The sequence below is a fragment of the Arachis ipaensis genome, chromosome B07 (assembly GCF_000816755.2).
Source record: "Arachis ipaensis cultivar K30076 chromosome B07, Araip1.1, whole genome shotgun sequence".
NCBI classification, from domain to species: domain Eukaryota; kingdom Viridiplantae; phylum Streptophyta; class Magnoliopsida; order Fabales; family Fabaceae; genus Arachis; species Arachis ipaensis.
In genome coordinates, this window is record NC_029791.2 from 20,931,683 (window position 1) to 20,951,644 (window position 19,962).

The following is a 19,962-nucleotide window of genomic DNA, read 5'->3' on the forward strand; positions in this document are numbered from 1 at the left end:
ACAACCATGTTTAAGTTTTTTTATTTTTTATATATATTATTATTTTTTTAAATTATATATATATTTTATTAATTTTGTATTAGATTTTTTGTTTTAAAATGTAAATTTATTTGAAATCTTATAATTTTTATGAAAATTTTTATTTTAAATTTTGTGTTTAAATTATGTTTTATTTTTTAATTGTTTACATTTTTATTACTGGTTATTTTTTAAAATTAACCTAAGAACAACAACAATTTCTTTCTTCTCACATGCAATCATTTCTTTCTCACATGCAATCAACCACCACCACCAACAATAATACTAAGAACAACAACAATCACTCATAAATATAATTTAAAATTAGATTCAACAACAGAAAAAGTGTTATTTTAAAAAGGCAGATTTTTTTAACGAAGATTTCAATAGATTCTGCTCTTGTAAAGGAGAAGATTTGAATGAGAGAAAGACAGAACAGAGGGAGAAGAAGAGAAGACAAGAAGGAAAGAGGAGGCGGTAGAGGAAGAGAGAGAAGCCACTACGCCGTGGAGAGGTTGAGAGAGAAATAGAACACGGAACACACACACACATACACATCCACACACAAAGAGAAATGGTGAGAGAAGGAGAATTGACTACATAGAGGTGGAGGTGGCTCCACAAGGCAGATCTTGAAGGCGACACAGAGGAGAACCGGTGACACAAAGGTGAAGATGGTACTGGGAGGCAGGTCCGAAAGAGGTGCAAAAATGGCAGTAAAAATGGGGGCGCAAAAGTGGTAGTGGAGATAGCGACGCAAAAGCAGAGGGGAGGCATGTCAACGCCATCAAGTTGGAAGACGACGAGCGACAAAGAAGCAGAGGCAAAGGAAGGAGAAGGAGGCAAAGGTAAAGGCATGACGAGGAGGAAGCAAAGGCAGAAGTAGTGGCGGTGGCGTGTGGAGGGGACAACGACGACAGTGGCCGACAGATGAGGAGATGATGATGGTGGTCATGTTGCCATTGTTTCTGGATTTGGTTTTGAGAGAGACTGAGACCGTAAGAGGTGAGTTTGGGGAGGAAGAAGAGGGTAGGTTTAGGAATAAAATTGGAAAATAAAATGTTGACGTTAACAAATTAACAATAAGGATAAAATTAAAATTTATTTTAAACGTTAAAAGATAAAATTAAGATGAATTAAATATTAGGAATATTTTAAAAAATTTTAAAATAATTAATAACAAAAACATACTTTATTTTTTTTTAAATTGAATATATTTCAATTGATAAAGTTCAATTATATTTTGGAAAGAAAGTTCAATTGAAACAAGGAAAAAAAAAGATTTGAAGATCAGTTCTGATGCTTATTGTTGGAAATAAGTAGTATGACCACAATCCAATCAATCACGTGTCAAATAATTTGTTATTATTATTATATTAAAATGTTAATATAATAACGTCATTGATTAAATTTAGAGATTTATCATTGTGATAATGATCACAATATTGAGAGATAAATCTTTTATGATTTAATCTAAATTGTTCTTGGTCATAGGATTATTAAAAAGGACATTAATAATTAGAAAAGATCAAAATATATATATAATGGTCTTCATTTGATGAAGATTAATAGATCTCATTTATTAAATTATATATATAGATGGTGCATATAGAGATATGACTATTGAACTGACTCATTCTGAGAATTCCTAATGGTTATAATTACCGTATATTTGTCAATAGGATATTCTCAAAATGAACATAGTAATAGAGTTCCTTTGACTTGCGACTGTCATAGTAATTAATAATATATTTATTATACTTTGATTCCAGACACCAAATACCTTAGGGTGCTAGTTGAATGGATATTGGGTATGATTTAAATACTTGTAGAATTAATGATTAGTCAATAAGGAATCCGTCAACTCTCGGTAAAGAGTTTGAGCTCTATGATTATAATGACTGAGATGAATAAAACCTTGGCCAAGGGGATTGAATGAATGAAGAAATGAGTGTCTTAGGTCATTCAGAGTTCATTATAATAATGGTAACAAGTTAGAGTTTGACAATTAAACCATACTCTAAAGGTTAACCAAGAGTTGGAAAGATGGAAGGAATTATACTTTGTTCTTCTGAGGTTTTTAGTAAAAATATATTACTTCATACTATCGGGTCATTGAGGAGTGTTGCTAGACGCCAACCTTGATTAGTAAATTTAGTATGACTAATTTACTACCCACTTAGTATTGAACCTATGGGGTCACACACTAACGAGTGTTCTAACCTATTTGTTAATTATATTATTCTACAGCAAAGGTTAGAACACTCGTTAGTGTGTGACCCCATAGGTTCAATACTAAGCGGGTAGTAAATTAGTCATACTAAATTTACTAATCAAGGTTGGCATCTAGCAACACTCCTCAACGACCCGATAGTATAAAGTAATATATTTTTACTAAGAACCTCAGAAGAACAAAGTATAATTCCTTCCATCTTTCCAACTCTTGGTTAACCTTTACAGTATGGTTTAATTGTCAAACTCTAACTTGTTACCATTATTATAATGAACTGTGAATGACCTAAGAAACTCATTTCTTCATTCATTCAATCCCCTTGGCCAAGGTTTTATTCATCTCAGTCATTATAATTATAGAGCTCAAACTCTTTACCGAGAGTTGACGGATTCCTTATTGACTAGTCATTAATTCTACAAGTATTTAAATCATACCCAATATCCATTCAACTAGCACACTAAGGTATTAGGTGTCCGGAATCAAAGTATAATAAATACATTGTTAATTACTATGACAGTCGCAGGTCAAAGGAACTCTATTACTATGTTCATTTTGAGAATATCCTATTGACAAATTTACGGTAATTATAACCATTAGAAATTCTCAGAGTGGGTCAGTTCAATAGTCATATCTCTATATGCACCATCTATATATATAATTTAATAAATGAGATCTATTAATCTTCATCAAATGAAGACCATTATATATATATATATTGATCTTTTCGGATTATTAATGTCCTTTTTAATAATCCTATGACCAAGAACAATATAGATTAAATTATAAAAGATTTATCTCTCAATATTGTGATCACTATCACAATGATAAATCTCTAAATTTAATCAATGACGTTATTATATTAACATTTTAATATAATAATAATAACAAATTATTTGACACGTGATTGATTGGATTGTGGTCATACTACTTATTCCCAACAATCTCCCACTTGCACGAGAGCCAATCATGATAGATTGGATCTTGGGCATACTATTATCAATGATAATTGATAATAATAGTATGATAATTGAGAATATTAAATGAGATTTGAGAATAATTAGTTATTCTATTTCTAAATTTGGATGAGATCCTAACTGATTCTGTTTCAAATTGAGTTATAGTATGATTCATAAATTTGAAGGATTCAGATTTAGAATTTCAAGATATGATTTAAATTTGAATTGAGATTCAAATTTAAAATCAGTAACAAATCTCATACTATATATATGTATGCCAAGAGTAAAGGAATAACAGATGAGAATAACAAGGGTTTTATTCCTTCACTTCTACACACATAAACGTATATGAGCCTAATTCTTGGAGAAGAATTTTATGGCGTGCAAAGAGTTGCATGAGGTTTCTCAATTTAGATCAGATGTCCATTGGTCAAGGAGTTGACAGCAAAGATTGGTCTCGGTGTGGATACGCATAGTGCCTTCGTACCATCGAAGGAGAAAGTGATTTTTACTAGCGTACACAGGTATTTAGATCTGATCTATATATTAAATTATTGGAATAAAATTTAAGCACAAAATAGATATTTAGGATTACCTTCTTTTCTTCCGCTGCGTGTTATGAACACATATGGTAATCCTTCAGTGGTATCAGAGCTTTGCCTTTTTTGTGTTTAAATTTTTATTCTTATATTTCTAAAAGTTTGTGAATTAATATGATTAATTCAAAAATTTTAAGCATAAGATGCAGTTGTTTCCATTGAGATGGTTTTCTAATAAATTAATAGTTAATTTATTTGAATGTTAATTATTTAATTGTGATTAAATTATTATATTTATGGTTATGATTTTTTTTATCATAACTTTGAAACGTCATTTTAAAGGAATAAAAATATTTGTTTTTATATATAAGTGTATATATTAAGAGTGTCAAATTTGATTTGATGGTTTTATAAGGCTAAATGTTAGTCTATTAAAAATCAAATTTTGATTTGATTGATATATTTTGGACACTGTAATTTTAGAAATTAGTTTTTCTAATGTTCTTGATTATAAAGAGCGGCCTGACAACCAGGAGTTTTATTTCAAGATAATAACCAGTGTATACATTTGATGTATTAAGGATTTAATTTTATATTTTTATCTAGACAACCTGGGAGTATAAAATTTAATCCATGAATACTGGTAGAAATTCTCTAACAATTGAGATAAATCCTAAAAGTTAGGAGTTTGCCAAAAATAAATTTATCTCTTGTTTACAAGGAACAACCTGACAACCAAGAGACTTGTACTCAAAGATGGAATTTATTTATGCATATGATGATGTATAAGGAGAATTAATTTTATAGTTGAACCTAGACAACCTAGGGGTATAAAATATAATTCAGTTAAATAATTGTCTGACAACCAGATAATTATTTGGGATTATAATTGTATGGAATACAATTTAATCATATTTATTTGAAATAGGTATAAGTAACAACTTGACAACCAAGATACTCATTCGCGATTCTAAATAATTTTTTTTCAGAAATATAGATTTCTTGATTTACTTTCATATTTTAAATTTTTAAATATGTCCATCTTTCGTATGGCATACTTGAAAGTAATAAATTGGCTATACATTGAGAATTGTTCTTATGTATGAAAGGGTTATCATGGACATGATAATTCTATTGAAATAATATTGTCCAATAAAATTAGTAATGGAATAGTCCGTACTTGTGAAGTATCTAAAATATTATTTTACTATAATATGGGTTGTTTTGACAACCATGAATTCTAATTTTAAAAACATATACCCACTATTTATTACTGAACATCTTGAGAAGATGTATGGTGCCCAAAGTAAAATAGTATGACTATCAAAGATTTTATTTAAACTAGTGAGAGTATTGGACAATATATTTTGAATTAAACAACTTTAGAAGTTGGAATGCCATTAGGCAAAATGGCTTTTGCGAGAATTGTTCTTGCAAGCATTTTTGGAGATTTATTTTGTTACAAACGATTTATAATTGACCTTAATATGATTAAGGTTTGTGATGTAAGACCCAGAATCTTTGAAAAGTCTCATTATGATCAAGTCTCAAATCATACGGTTATTTATAGCCTTAATTTCGGAAATCACTTTATTAAATATAATTAAGGCAAGTTTTGATTTAGGAGATTTGAGATAAGTTATGATTATTATCCAATTTCACAATTATTGGATTATTTTCTGTATGCGCCGTCGTGTTGCCGTTGTAGGAAAGGACGCCGCGACCCATTGCCACGGGATGGAGGAGAGAACGCGCACGCAGGGGGAGGAAGGGTCCAGCCTCATCGCGCCGCCTCTGCTGTCCGTGCTACCGTCGTCGTCCAAGCTCGTCACCGCCAGTTGCGTCGTCGCCGTCTCTGCCCAGCGTCGCCGCAGATGATGGGTCGCCGAGAACTGCCACCGCTGCTGCCGTCTTCGTGGGGCTTGAGTTGCTGCGGTCGCTCCTCGCCGTGAAGCCCGTCGCGAGCGCCGCTGTCAGATAATTTAGTCTTGCTTCTTAAGAAAGGCATTGTATCTCTTTCAAGAGAAAGTTATTCAGATGAAACTTGTGTTTTAAAAATGTTTGAACGTGAAAAGGGTTTATACCTTTGAATTTGACTTGGGGGTTTCAATTAAAGAAGTTTCAATGGCTTTGAAAGAACCTGAATATCTATTGACAAGTTTTATTTTGAATGTTTTGAGAAAGGTTTTAAGTACTCTTTGAATTCTGAATTTTTGCAAGACTAAAACAATCTTGAATAGTGGAAATGCTTTAGAACTTATCATGGGGGTTGAAGTTGGTTTTGCCTAAGTAAAGGAAATGGCTTTGAAAGAAGTAAATGATTATGTGACTCGGTTTGGCTTAGATCCTATTTTATTACTCAAATCGGAAAGCCAATGTTTTAATTATTTTAAATAAATTTGGCAAAATGAGTTATGTTATTCTCCCCTAAAGACTTGGGACTCTGCCGAGAAACTTTTGTTATAAAATCCCATTGTTGGATGGGTGATTTTGAATATCTCAAAGAGGCTTTTAACTTGCCATGATTATGGAAGTTTTGGAAAGAGGATGCCGAGAGTGGCATTGTTTTAAAAGGGGAATTTACCTTGAGTAAAAGTGGCTTATGAGCCTGAGATGATTTGAGAAATGAGATCTTTAAAGCCAAGGGTGAAAGGAGTTGAAACTTGATTTCAAAGTGAATGTACTTTTATTGGTTTACGCAATTGCACTTACTTTAAAAGTAAATTTGACTTTCTAGTAATTTTACTATAGCTCCAATGGACATCTTTATTTGATTGTGTATTTGGATATTTTTCAAAATTTTGGAAAGAAAAATTTTTTTTCATTTTTATCCTGGTTGAGTTTCGTTTGATAAGCTCTACTTAACTTATTTTGAATTGAGTTGGGTTTAGCATACTACATGGTTTATGCCATTGTTGTTCTTTTGAAAATGTTAGACTCATAGCTTCCCTCTTATGAACGGACTCGTTCCTTCTTAAGCTTTTCACCTCTATGAATGTCATACGTGACTCTGTCTTTAACTAATCTTTTCCATCTTGAAAATATTACCATTGATCTTGGTTTGTCCTCTCTTGTGGATCTCATCCTTATGTGAGTCAGTTTGATTCGTTTCAATTTAGTGCATTATTTATTCTCCCATTATTTCTACAAGAGTTTTTAGTCAAAGATTTATCATTGAGAAATTACAAATGATTGAGTTGTCTTTTTCTATGACTTTTGTATTCTTTTAGTTCAATTGAAAGCTTATTTGATGCCTCATACCTAGTGGATCTTGTTTGAACTATTTAAGATCCTTTCTTGCAAGGCTTAACTCATTTTTAGTACATCTTAAACTTCTTGAATGTTCTTCTGAGATGGTGATTTCAAGAAACACTTTTGGAGTCTTGTTTTGAACTTTCAAAGGAATTTTGAATTCTCTTTGGAAGAATACTAGACGGAATTTATTTTCTGTTGTTTGATTGAGATTGAAACCATTGTCCAATTTTGACGAAATTAATTTAAAGTTGGCATGTGCCATTTTAAATGAGGTTTTGGAAAGCTTCCTTGTTTAGTGGAAACTGGTTTGTTCTAATGTACCACTTATTTCCTTTACCAAATTGTAAGCAAATTTTTATCTCGGAATTTCTTTTCTAAAAAGAGTTTGACTTCCTCTTTCACCCTTGCTATGAATGTTATACACGCTTGTTTGAATTTTGAATTTGGGAATTTTTGAACAAGCATTTGATTTCTCTTCCGAGTTTTATGATTGCTTTTGGTTAGGTTGTGCACCTAACTATCCTTCTAAAATATTTGAAGTTATGCACCTAACTATCTTTCTAAAATATTTGAGGAAATATTTTAGCTCTTAGTCAAATTTGTGTGCATTTTGTTTTAGAACTCTACAAAGTCTACTTCAACGTGAATTTGCATTAAAGCAAAAACACGATTATGCTTTTGTTACTCTCTTGAAGGATATTGTTACTTAACCTTCTATTTCAGACTGCGAAGTGGTTTTTTCTTCGCAAGTTTTCAATTCTTTTATGAACAATGTATTTGGAAGTATTTTATAATCATGCTCTTAAGTTCTGCGAGTTTTGTCTTGGGTTTGAAATATTATCTTCTGTAAACCTCATGCTTTCTCGACTCAGCTTGAGTTTGTTTCAAACTGATGCGCTGGTTTTCTTCTTATTGATCCTATTGAGCTTCTTTGATCTAAGGGTTATCTTTGAAGTTGTCAATTGAATTGTGTCTAGCAAACTTCATTGCTTGAACATCCTTGTTATTCTGGAACTGGATACATTCTCTCAACTCTTTGAGTATTATCCTTGACATTTGACTCTCCTCTTTAAATCTTGTATCCTTCTGAGTAGACTCGAGAATTGTTTTGATATCACGTGTGACTTGTAGACGTAGTAACGCGATACGTTAGTTCTTTAAAACGTGATGTGTATACGAAAGTTGAAGCGGTAGGTGTGCAACGTACGAGTTGTGGGCGTTTTGTTCCTTGTGAACGGGTTTGTGGTTGTCAGGCTTGTGATCAAATTTGGGGTTTGTAAAGCGCTTGATGGAGTTGGAAAGTTGAAACTTTGAGGTTGATATGAGATTAGTGTGCGGAGGTTGAGCACGTCGTTTTAACTCCATCCTGGTTGATAGCCTTTGATGCCTTGCCCTTCTATCACATGATTGACCCATGTTATCTTTTGCATTGAGCCTACCTTGTAGCCTTTGCTTCGCAATCACACTCCTACCTTTACATCCTTATGCTTATGACAATCAAAGTATTTGAAAATCGTATATATGATTATATTTTGAGATATTTTTGCTTCGTCCTTAAATGTATTCGAGGGTGAACTGTTATGGAATTTCTTTCATTTTGTATCAATTTTCGAGGGCGAAAATTTTTATAAGGTGGGTAGAATGTAAGACCCAGAATCTTTGAAAAGTCTCATTATGATCAAGTCTCAAATCATACGGTTATTTATAGCCTTAATTTCGGAAATCACTTTATTAAATATAATTAAGGACCGGAGTCTGATCACCGTTGCCGCCTAGGATGGCTTCTGGGGCTGCCGCCGAACCGGTTCGGAGACCGCCGCTGTTTCGGTTCAGCCATTCCTTTCGGTTCGGTAAGTGTTTCGATCTGAAAGCCCTCTAGTTACTACTCTATTATACGTTGAGGAGTTGTAGCATTTGTTGTTATGAGAATTAATCTCGATCATTATATATCGCTATTAGAGTCGTTGTGGGTGCTGAGAAAACGGTTTGGAGCTGAGGTGTTGGTAGCCGGGATTTTGATTGTTGATCTCGGGTCGAGGCGGAAAGGATTATGTGACGCGTTTGGGCTATGGAATTGCGTTTTGAGGTAGGGGCGCTTTCCGAAAAATATATTTGTATATTGGAATTATTACATATGGGTACTGTTGTGAGGATGTGTATTTGGTGATTGTATCAGTCCTATGTATTGTTTGGTTGTTTTGTATGATTATGGGTGTTGGTTTAACTCGACTGTTGTGTGGCCTTGTGAAACGAAATACTTTTGAAATTGATTCTTTTAAAGCTTTGAGATTGAGTTGAATCTGTGGAAATTGATTTGAGTTGAATAGATTTTCTTGAGAAGGTGTAAAATAGAATACACTCTCGATTTTAGCCTGGCTGGCTTTAAATGATCTGGTTTTTGATAAATGATTGTTGCTGAATCGTTTTCTTTAAAGCTTTAGAAATGAGTTAAACCGGTTGATATTGAGTTGATTTCTGAAATGGTTTCCTTGAGATATGCCACTGAGGCGACTGTTGGATTTAGCTTGCTTTTGAATTGATTTCTGGTTTTGAACTGTTGAAAAGGAATGAGAAACGGTTTAGTTGGGACCCGAACCGGGTGGCAAAAGTCCAAGTTTTAGGGGAGGTGCTGCCGAAATTTCTATAAAATCCGAGTCTTTATTGAAATGTTGTTTGGAGAATGATTAGTTAAAGACTTCTACTAATTTATTTGAATTATCAAGAAAAGGATGATTCATGCTTTTGAAATGAGTTAGTAAAAGGAGAAATTGTAATTTAGTCTTGCTTCTTAAGAAAGGCATTGTATCTCTTTCAAGAGAAAGTTATTCAGATGAAACTTGTGTTTTAAAGCTGTTTGAACGTGAAAAGGGTTTATACCATTGAATTTGACTTGGGGGTTTCAATTAAAGAAGTTTCAATGGCTTTGAAAGAACCTGAATATCTATTGACAAGTTTTATTTTGAATGTTTTGAGAAAGGTTTTAAGTACTCTTTGAATTCTGAATTTTTGCAAGACTAAAACAATCTTGAATAGTGGAAATGCTTTAGAACTTATCATGGGGGTTGAAGTTGGTTTTGCCTAAGTAAAGGAAACGGCTTTGAAAGAAGTAAATGATTATGTGACTCGGTTTGGCTTAGATCCTATTTTATTACTCAAACCGGAAAGCCAATGTTTTAATGATTTTAAATAAATTTGGCAAAATGAGTTATGTTATTCTCCTCTAAAGACTTGGGACTCTGTCGAGAAACTTTTGTTATAAAATCCCATTGTTGGATGGGTGATTTTGAATATCTCAAAGAGGCTTTTAACTTGCCATGATTATGGAAGTTTTGGAAAGAGGATGCCGAGAGTGGCATTGTTTTAAAAGGGGAATTTACCTTGAGTAAAAGTGGCTTATGAGCCTGAGATGATTTGAGAAATGAGATCTTTAAAGCCAAGGCTGAAAAGAGTTGAAACTCGATTTCAAAACATGTGATCTTTTTGGAAAAACTCAATACGAGTATTGAGAATGAGAATCAAAATTGCTCTTAAGGTTGGTTTGACCAATAATAAAGATATTGAGTATCTTTATTATAAGAGCTTAAAGTAAAATCTCTAACATCTAATTGATATTATATTCAAATAGAGAATGAGATTCTCTCAACGCACAAATACTAGTACTTTATGTACTTCATCATGTTTAAAGAAACATGGAATTTGATTTAGCTGAGGATCACTATTTTTTAAATATTTGGACTACGTTTTAGAAATATTGCTAAATTAAAAAATTTCTCACTAAATCAATTTTTTTTCCATATGAGATATGCTCATATGGAAAAGGCATAAACTCAAACTCAAGAACATTAGAGTTTGGAGATGTCTTATATGTATTAAGAGATTGCACAACAATATAATTGATATTAGGTCCAATAAATAAGATTTATTGGTTATCCTAAAGAAATAATGAGATTATTTTTATCACTCTTCTTATGACAAAGTATCTGTGATAAGAGGTTAAACTCCTTTTTAGAAAAGGGATTCCATCTTAAAGAAAGAGTGGGAGTACAATTATTTTTATTAGAATTGTATACCACTCAATAGAGGATATACTTTCTCTTGAAAGTATAAAAAGTTTGATCGTCAAACTAATTTTTCGAAAAAGTAGCCTATTTATATAATGATACAATTCAATAAAGATAGATCTAATGGTTACTTAGATTTTTTATAATCATGTTCAATAAGGATTGTCCTTAAAATAAAATTATACACTATTGTAGTGGGAGATTTCATGTTTTGAGAAAATGTGATATTTATTATGCACTAGGTGTATTTTACAAAAGGTCAAGCAAACATGCTCAAGAGCAAAGGTGTTTAAGGTCAAAAGAGTTTTGATAAACACAAATATGCATTGAAAAATTATACACATAATTGATTGGCTCTAGTGCAAGTGGGAGATTATTGTGATAATAGTATGCCCAAGATCCAATTTATCATGATTGGCTCTCATGCAAGTGGGAGATTGTTGGGAATAAGTAGTATGACCACAATCCAATCAATCACGTGTCAAATAATTTGTTATTATTATTATATTAAAATTTTAATATAATAACGTCCTTGATTAAATTTAGAGATTTATCATTGTGATAGTGATCACAATATTGAGAGATAAATCTTTTATGAAATCTAAATTGTTCTTGGTCATAGGATTATTAAAAAGGACATTAATAATCCGAAAAGATCAATATATATATATAATGGTCTTCATTGGATGAAGATTAATAGATCTCATTTATTAAATTATATATATAGATGGTGCATATAGAGATATGACCATTGAACTGACTCACTTTGAGAATTCCTAATGGTTATAATTACCGTATATTTGTCAATAGGATATTCTCAAAATGAACATAGTAATAGAGTTCCTTTGACCCGCGACTGTCATAGTAATTAACAATGTATTTATTATACTTTGATTCCGGACACCTAATACCTTAGGGTGCTAGTTGAATGGATATTGGGTATGATTTAAATACTTGTAGAATTAATGATTAGTCAATAAGGAATCCGTCAACTCTCGGTAAAGAGTTTGAGCTCTAAGATTATAATGACTGAGATGAATAAAACCTTGGCCAAGGGGATTGAATGAATGAAGAAATGAGTTTCTTAGGTTATTCACAGTTCATTATAATAATGGTAACGAGTTAGAGTTTGACAATTAAACCATACTCTAAAGGTTAACCAAGAGTTGGAAAGATAGAAGGAATTATACTTTGTTCTTCTGAGGTTCTTAGTAAAAATATATTACTTCATACTATCGGGTCGTTGAGGAGTGTTGCTAGACGCCAACCTTGATTAGTAAATTTAGTATGACTAATTTACTACCCGCTTAGTATTGAACCTATGGAATCACACACTAACGAGTGTTCTAACATTTGCTGTAGAATTATTTAATTATTATTTTGATTTGATCAAATAAATAATTATATTAATTCAAATGGAATATTATTACTTATCATCTCCCTATCTTCTCTAGGATATCAACAATACAAAATTTGAAGTTGTGTATGATCAATTCTTCAACTTGATCTATTCTTCATTATGCTGTTGTTAAAATAATTCTAGATGAATCAATTTGTTAATTACTTTTTTAAGCAATTTTAATTTTCTTTTTTTTTTGCTTTGTAATTTTAAAGAGGATAATAGATGTTGATGGTAAGGAGGTAAGAAAAGGAAAGTAAATGATGGTGGTGGTGGTTCGTTGGTGGCTTTATCACGGTGGACAGAGGTGCTGGTGATGACTGACTGAGTTAGAGAGTACGTAGGTGAGTGAGAGGAAGTATGAGAGAAGAGAAGAGGGTGGTTCTTCTTTGTCACATATCATTAGCCACATCAGACTAAAACGTTAACATACTACTCTGTTTCTATGGATGTGCAGTTTGGGTATGTTTTTATGTTATTTAACGGTATTTTTGTCGATAATAAAATTTGGAGATATTTTTGTTAGATATTTGGTGGTTAATCCTAAAAAGTTAGGTAAAAACTCAGATGAAGTCGACTTCATGTGAAGTTGATACTTGAGAATCGTTAGATGAAAATTTAGTTAAATCAAACAAATTATTTAACGGTTATCATGTATCAACTTCACGAAAAGTCGATTGCACCCGAGTTTCCACCAAAAAGCTAACATAGCACCAATAGTAGTAGTGGTGAAAATATGTGATTCCTGCACAAATTTTGTATAAGTGATTTTTATTAGGTTTATAAATTATTCAGCTAACTTAATTAACCTTAATTATTAAAAAGATTTGTTCACTTACTGCTACTGAAAAATTGACCAAACTAATTAAGTCTAATAATAGTTAATTTAAACTAAACCAAAGTAGCACACAAGGCTATTATATAAAGGTGCACTTTGGTTCGAATTCCTGGGAGCAGTGGTTAATTATTATAACAAAAATCTCCTTCAAAATAAAAAAAGCAGCCACCATTAATTCATCATTTTACTTAAATGTGTATAATAATAATAATGAAAGATAAATATTTTATTGGTTTTAGTAAAAGGTCTTGAGTTTAGATTTTAAAATTGTAAAATATTTTATTGGTTTTAGTTAAAGGTCACGATTTTAGTTAAAAAAAAAAAAGTTCTTGAAATCTTAGTAAAAGGTTCTAGAACAGGTGGAAAGTAGTACTCGTACGCATTTTTTCTTCCAATAATCTCTCCAAATATTCAACCTTTCAATTCAATAGGTAAAAATGATGACGCATTTTTTCTTCCAATAATCTCTCCAAATATTCAACCTTTCAATTCAATAGGTAAAAATGATGACGTATTATACACAGAATTAATATTTAAAATGACTCATAAAATTTGATTATTAATTTAATTTGGTGTTTTAATTTTAATTGGCCTAAATTATAGCATAAAATTTTAAAGTGTGACTCAAGTTAGTTTTTTTGTCTAATTCTATCATCGAAGAGATGACGTGGCTCTTCTTTACTGATGTATAGCTTCAGCTCCTTCTTATAAACTCTTATCTGTTCTTTTATAATGTTCTTTTGAATCTGATGCATGTTGATTATCCACTGCAGCTCCTCAATCAATTTCTATTTGTATCCCTGCCTCTCATTTGTCATTCTCTGGAACTGGATGGTGGATTCGACCTCTGCAGAGCTTTTTCATTCTAGAAGCAGAGGATCATGGCCATGGCCTCCTCGATAGAGGAGGCAACTGCAATTCACTCCTTCTTAAGTTCGAATCAAGCAACGACATTGGCCTTCTAGTGCTCCATCTTGACCAATCTCCTGAGAGAGATTACGTCGAACATGTTGCCCTCATCAACAATCAAGCTCTCAATCTCCGATGCCTCTTCGGAATAGGCGTTGCCTCTACTGACTCTCTTGGAGGAAAAAGGATGGTGATGGAAGGGTATTTGGTTGGGTGATAAACCCATATTTTATGATGATTTTTTGGTTGAAATGAGTGAATTTTATTAACTTATTCTACAATTATTCATAGAAAATACATAGTTTTGTGAATTTTTTTTTATTTGTGCTTAACTGTAAAAAACATGTTGTTTATGCTTTAAAATTTCTAAATTTAATTCATTGTTGTCCAATTCGATGTCTTGATGTGTTTGTTTGAATGATTTAAGGTTTAGAAGGTAAGGATGGCATGAAGAAGTGGAGAGAAAGCATGTAAAAGTGGAGAATTTACGAAGAAATGAAGTTTGGAATATTTTCATAATTGTGCATATGCATGGATCATGCGTATGCATCATTCACAATTTGCGTGTACGCACGCATGGTAGATGCCTACGCATGACCCCAATCTCGTGCCTTATTTAAAATAGGACGTGACTTGCGATTTTTGGCCTAATTTTAGCCCAATCCAACTCATTTCTGAAGCATTTGAAGGCAAGACTCAAGGAGGATCAACCAAGTAGGAAGTAGTGTATAGAAAAGTGGAGAATCATGTTTTAGGTCAATTCTATAGAGAGAAGCTCCAACTTCTCTCTAGAATTTAGGGTTTTTAGTTTAACTTTTTTCTTAGATTTAGGTTTTAATTTTGGTTTTAGTGTAGTTTCCTTTATATTTTCATGTTCTAGCATCTTAGTTTGTTTAGTTTCACATATTAATTTTTTTTATTTTGTTAATTTTAGTTTATGAACAATTGTTGATTTCAATTTTTCTTTAATGCAATTTGATATTTTTATGTTTATTAATTTTTTTTTAGTTGTTATTATTGCTTTCTTATTTTGGTAGTTATAGATTTTATAATTCTTTCAATTTATCATGCTTTTCCTTTTATGCATTCCAAGTGTTTGATAAAATGTCTTCTTTAATTTTAGAGTATATTTTTGCATTCTTGGCTTGGAATTGAGGACTTAGGTGACCTTGAGTCGTTGATGTCCAATATTGGGTTGGCTAAGACTGGTGGATTAAGATCAATTATGCTTATTTTACGTTTTCCTGATGTTTGGGGATGACGAAGTGGGATTAACTCTTCTTAATTACCATGTTTGTGGTTAATGACTTGGATAGGAATCCTTGACGCTCAATCCTTGTCAAGATGTCTTTTAGCACTTAAATTTCTTTGTTTGCTCTTTACTTTCTTGTCATTTAATTGCTTGTCTTTTGCTTTTCAAACCCTTTATTCTTATAACCAATGATGCGTGCAATTCACTGCAATTCCTTTGAGTGATGACTTGAGATTTAAAACTCTCAATTTTTATTGATTTGTATTGTGACAATCTTTTAAACTCTGACACGGGTCATTTGTTGGTTTGGAACTATACTATCGACGAAGCAATTCTTTTTGAAAAATTCTGAACTAACATTTGGCTTACATCAAGTTTTTGGCACTGTTGCCGGGGAATTGCAATGTGTGCTTGTTATTGGTTATCGTTAATATGTTAATATTGTAAATAGTTTGCTTTTTGGTTGTTTGCTTATTTTTGTTAGTATGTAGTTAGGAGTGTGTTTTTCTTTGTTTCTTGATACTCTTTTCTCTATGAATTCTCACCCTGTTGGCTTTGAGTTTGATTGTAACTATGTTGTAAGAAATGGGAACTTCAACGATGGTTCGCCTTATGGATCGAAAAATCAATTGAGGGAGGAGCCATGTTCTTATGGACGACCTTCATGGCAACAACCTCCTCCGAACTACTATGGTCACAATCCACCCCATAATGTATACCAATCCAATGCTTCCATATGATCCTAATCCATATCCACCACCACATCACCAATCTTATGTGCTTCAAGAACAATTATATGAGCCATATAAACCATACTTAGAACCACCACCATTCCAACATCAATACTCTCAAACCCCCTTGACCAATTACCTCCATATACACAACATCAACACTCTCACTCTTATGAACCATCTCCCATATATGATTGCTACCTCCAACAGAATCAACCATCTTTTTTCACCACAGCCCTCTATGGAAGAAGCTTTCCAACCCTCATCAAGTTTTCTCCAAGAGCAAGAAGAATCCCAAAGGAGTCATGACGCTATTAATAGATGAGATTTGCTTGATGGTCTAGAATTTCTCTTCTAGAAATAAGAACTTCGTTGTAAGCATAGTTCTAAACCAACAAACAATTCCCACATCAAAAATTTTAGTTGTCACAAGTACAAACCCCAATAAGAATTAACCGAAGTATTTAAACCTTGGGTCGTCTCACAAGGAATTGCAATGAAGTGCTCAATTATTGGCCACAAAGGGGTAAGGGGGTTGGTTGGTTTTATATTTTTGCAAGAAAGTAAATGGTAAGAAAAATTAAATGACAAGAAAGTAAAATGACAAAAACTAATGAAATAAAGGAAAAGTACTCTTGGCTAGACATAGGTAATTGAGATCACCATCCTTGTCAACAAACCATACATTGATAATTATGAGGGACCAAGCTATTTAAGTCTACTTCCAAAAGCCTTAAGTACGTAATATCTACTCCTAGACTTAAAGTACGTCAAATGGCTTTGATCACATCAACCCATAAGTCACAACCTATCTACTAATTAGATTAGTAGGGGGTTGGTGTCAATGAGTATCAAATTGATCACCAAGGGTTCTCAAATCACCAAATCATTGAGACCCAATGACTCAAGGTCACTCAATTCCCTTATCCTAGGCCAAGAGTAAAGAAAACTACTAAAAAACTAGAGGAAATATTTTATCAAACACTTAGAGTGCAAGAAAAGTAAACATCATCAAATGTAAGAATTAAAGGGAACCATAACCAACATAAGCAAGAAATCAATAATAGCAACTAAGATCAACATAAAAGAACATGGAAACTTAAAATTGCATTAGAAGAAATCAAGATCCAATAATTGTTCATCAACATATAAAAGAGCAAAATAAGAAATTAACAAGAGAAAATAAGAAGATTAAGACAATAGAACACTAAAATATAAAGAGAATTGAAATCAAAACAAGAATTGAAAGATAAATTTGAGAGTGATTAACCTAACTTTACCCTAATTGCTATCCTAAATCTAGAGAGAGGAGAGAGCTTCTCTCTCTAGAATTCTACCCTAAAACATGATGAAAACTAAACTATGACTACTTTGTTCATTCCCCCCTCAATCCTTGGGTTCAATAGCATCAGAAATGAGTTGGACTGGGCCCAAAATGAGCTACAAATTGCTGGCCACGATTTCACTTTTAATGGGCCGTGTGCAGCATCGGTGCGCACGCGTACATGGCGCGTGCGCGCCCCTGAACGCGAAGCAACATATGACAAATTTTATATCATTTCGAAGCCCCAGATGTTAGCTTTCCAACGCAACTGGAACCGCCTCATTTGGACCTCTGTAGGTTGTAGCTCAAGTTATGGTCAATTGAGTGCGAAGAGGTCAGGCTTGACAGCTTTACGGTTCCTTCATTTCTTCATGAGTTCTCCCACTTTGCATGCTTTTCTCCTCACTTCTTCCATCCAATACTTGCCTTCTAAACCTGAAATCACTTAACAAACATATCAAGGCATTGAATGGAATTAAATTGGATTAAATTTAGCTATTTTAAGGCCTAAAAAGCATGTTTTCACATTTAAGCACAAATCAAGGGAGAATTACAAAACCATGCTATTTCATTGAATAAATGTTAGAAAAGTTGATAAAATTCCCCAAATTAAGCACAAGATAAACCACAAAATCGGGGTTTATCAGCTATCTTGGCTTCCTTAGCAGAAACCATAGCTCGTTTAACCTCACAGAGCTCACACGGCAATCAAAACACTCCTGTTAATGGATGTGAAGAATTAGTTTCAAGTGAAGAGTGTCGTGTGGAAGAGAGCTTGAAACCCCAAATAGAGGAAGAAGCTCTTCAACTATTAATCCAAGAACAAAAAGAGTTTCTTCTAGAGCAAGAGGAATCCCACAAGAGGCAAGAACACTACGTGACAATCATAGTCGAATCCGTAGACCGCTTAGTCTCAAGGCATTCATGCAATCAATGTACTCCCATTGACGAATGTGGAGGATCAACCGAAGAGTGTAGTATGGGAGAGAGCTTGGAGCTTCAAGAGGAGGAAAAAGGGCCAAGGTGTGAATTACAACAAGTGGAGAAGGTTAAATGCATCGAATTTGAAGAAGTGGTTGAAGAGTTAGGAGGAGTTGAGCAAGAGGTATAGTCCAAGATTGAAGACACTTTCACACCAACTACTGACATTGATGATCTTATTGAGTCTTCTTCCATTGGATGTGAAATTAATGTTGAGAAAGACCGTGCACAACCTTCGAGAAATGACGTGAGTGATGAGGAAGAATTGCAAGAAGTTAGTGACAAGAAGTGGAAGTTGAGAAAGCTTGTTAAGAGGTGGAAGTTATCAAGAAAGAGTCAAAGGGAGTGGACACTACTTTAGCAAATTCTTTGGAGATATCCCTCACTAAGTGGATAAAAATCTTGTCTTTGAGCTTTATTAATCCACTTGAATACGGTTTGTTAGAAATGGATGAGCAACTTAGATCTCTTTGTGGATTGATGAGCAAGAGAGAGATGGTTAGTGGTTGGAATCATAAATCAAGACTCACTAGAGTTGAAACTTCATGGTTGGAGTTCCAAAGATGGTGCAATGCTCAACTAGAAGAAGGGTGCAAAAACAAAGTTTGGAATCCTGAATCAATTTTTTTTCAACTAATCTCTTTTCTTTTCCTAAGTACATAGCGACCGTGTTTCCAAACTTTTTGGTTAAATAGGCAATGCAATTAAGTTTGATTAATATTATTGATTGGAGTAAGATTTCTAGTTGATTTTGTTCCATAATTTCACTCACATTCAATCAATTCTCTTTCCTCTTTGCATTTCACAATTGCTTGGTTATTCACCTAAGTTTTTATGCTTCTTGTTGGTTGCTTGTTCTTTTAACTTTCATATTTATCTTTAAAGCATCTTAAGAATATTAAAATAAGTGAGTATATGCGTACTTTATGTAGTTGTGACATAGCTTTCAAGTGCTAGTGCATGAGTTCTAAACTGCACGCAAACTTAGAATTCACACGCTTGATTTCATCAATGTCACAAATTGATTAACTCAATTTATTTTAGTGATTATTACCTTATTTCGGCAATTTATGCTTCCTTGTCTTAGAATTTACTTGTCTTAATATATTTTGTTCTATATTTTTCAAGATGAGTAATCATAACAACAAGGGAAGTAGAAGAAGGAATATGCCGCAATGGATATTTCCAAACATTTCTGTTCAACATACTCATACATTGAATGTTGAACCATATACATTAATCCTTTTTGTATATATTATGTATTGAAAAAAAAAAGAAAAAAAAGAAATGAGAAAACAATAAAAAAGGGATAAATACCCCAAAGAAAAGTTTAATGATAATAATGCATATGTGATATGAATTGAAAAGAATGCACGAGTGTGTGAAAAAGTGAATAATGGGTAGTTAGGTTTTTCATTAGAGTTGAATAGGTTGTCAAAGGTTAGGTGGGAGTATAAGTTAATCAA

At 32.8% G+C, this 19,962-nt stretch overlaps 2 long non-coding RNA genes across 2 annotated transcripts; one reads left to right on the top strand and one right to left on the bottom strand.

Moving 5' to 3' along the window:
• On the top strand, positions 8,750-9,518 carry LOC110264510. The gene is made up of 3 exons (XR_002350692.1): positions 8,750-8,851; positions 8,961-8,967; positions 9,509-9,518. It is a non-coding gene; the product is annotated as an uncharacterized LOC110264510 (long non-coding RNA).
• Positions 8,992-18,492, bottom strand: LOC110264509. The gene is made up of 3 exons (XR_002350691.1): positions 18,482-18,492; positions 17,951-17,959; positions 8,992-9,096 (listed from the first exon to the last, which is right to left on the bottom strand). It is a non-coding gene; the product is annotated as an uncharacterized LOC110264509 (long non-coding RNA).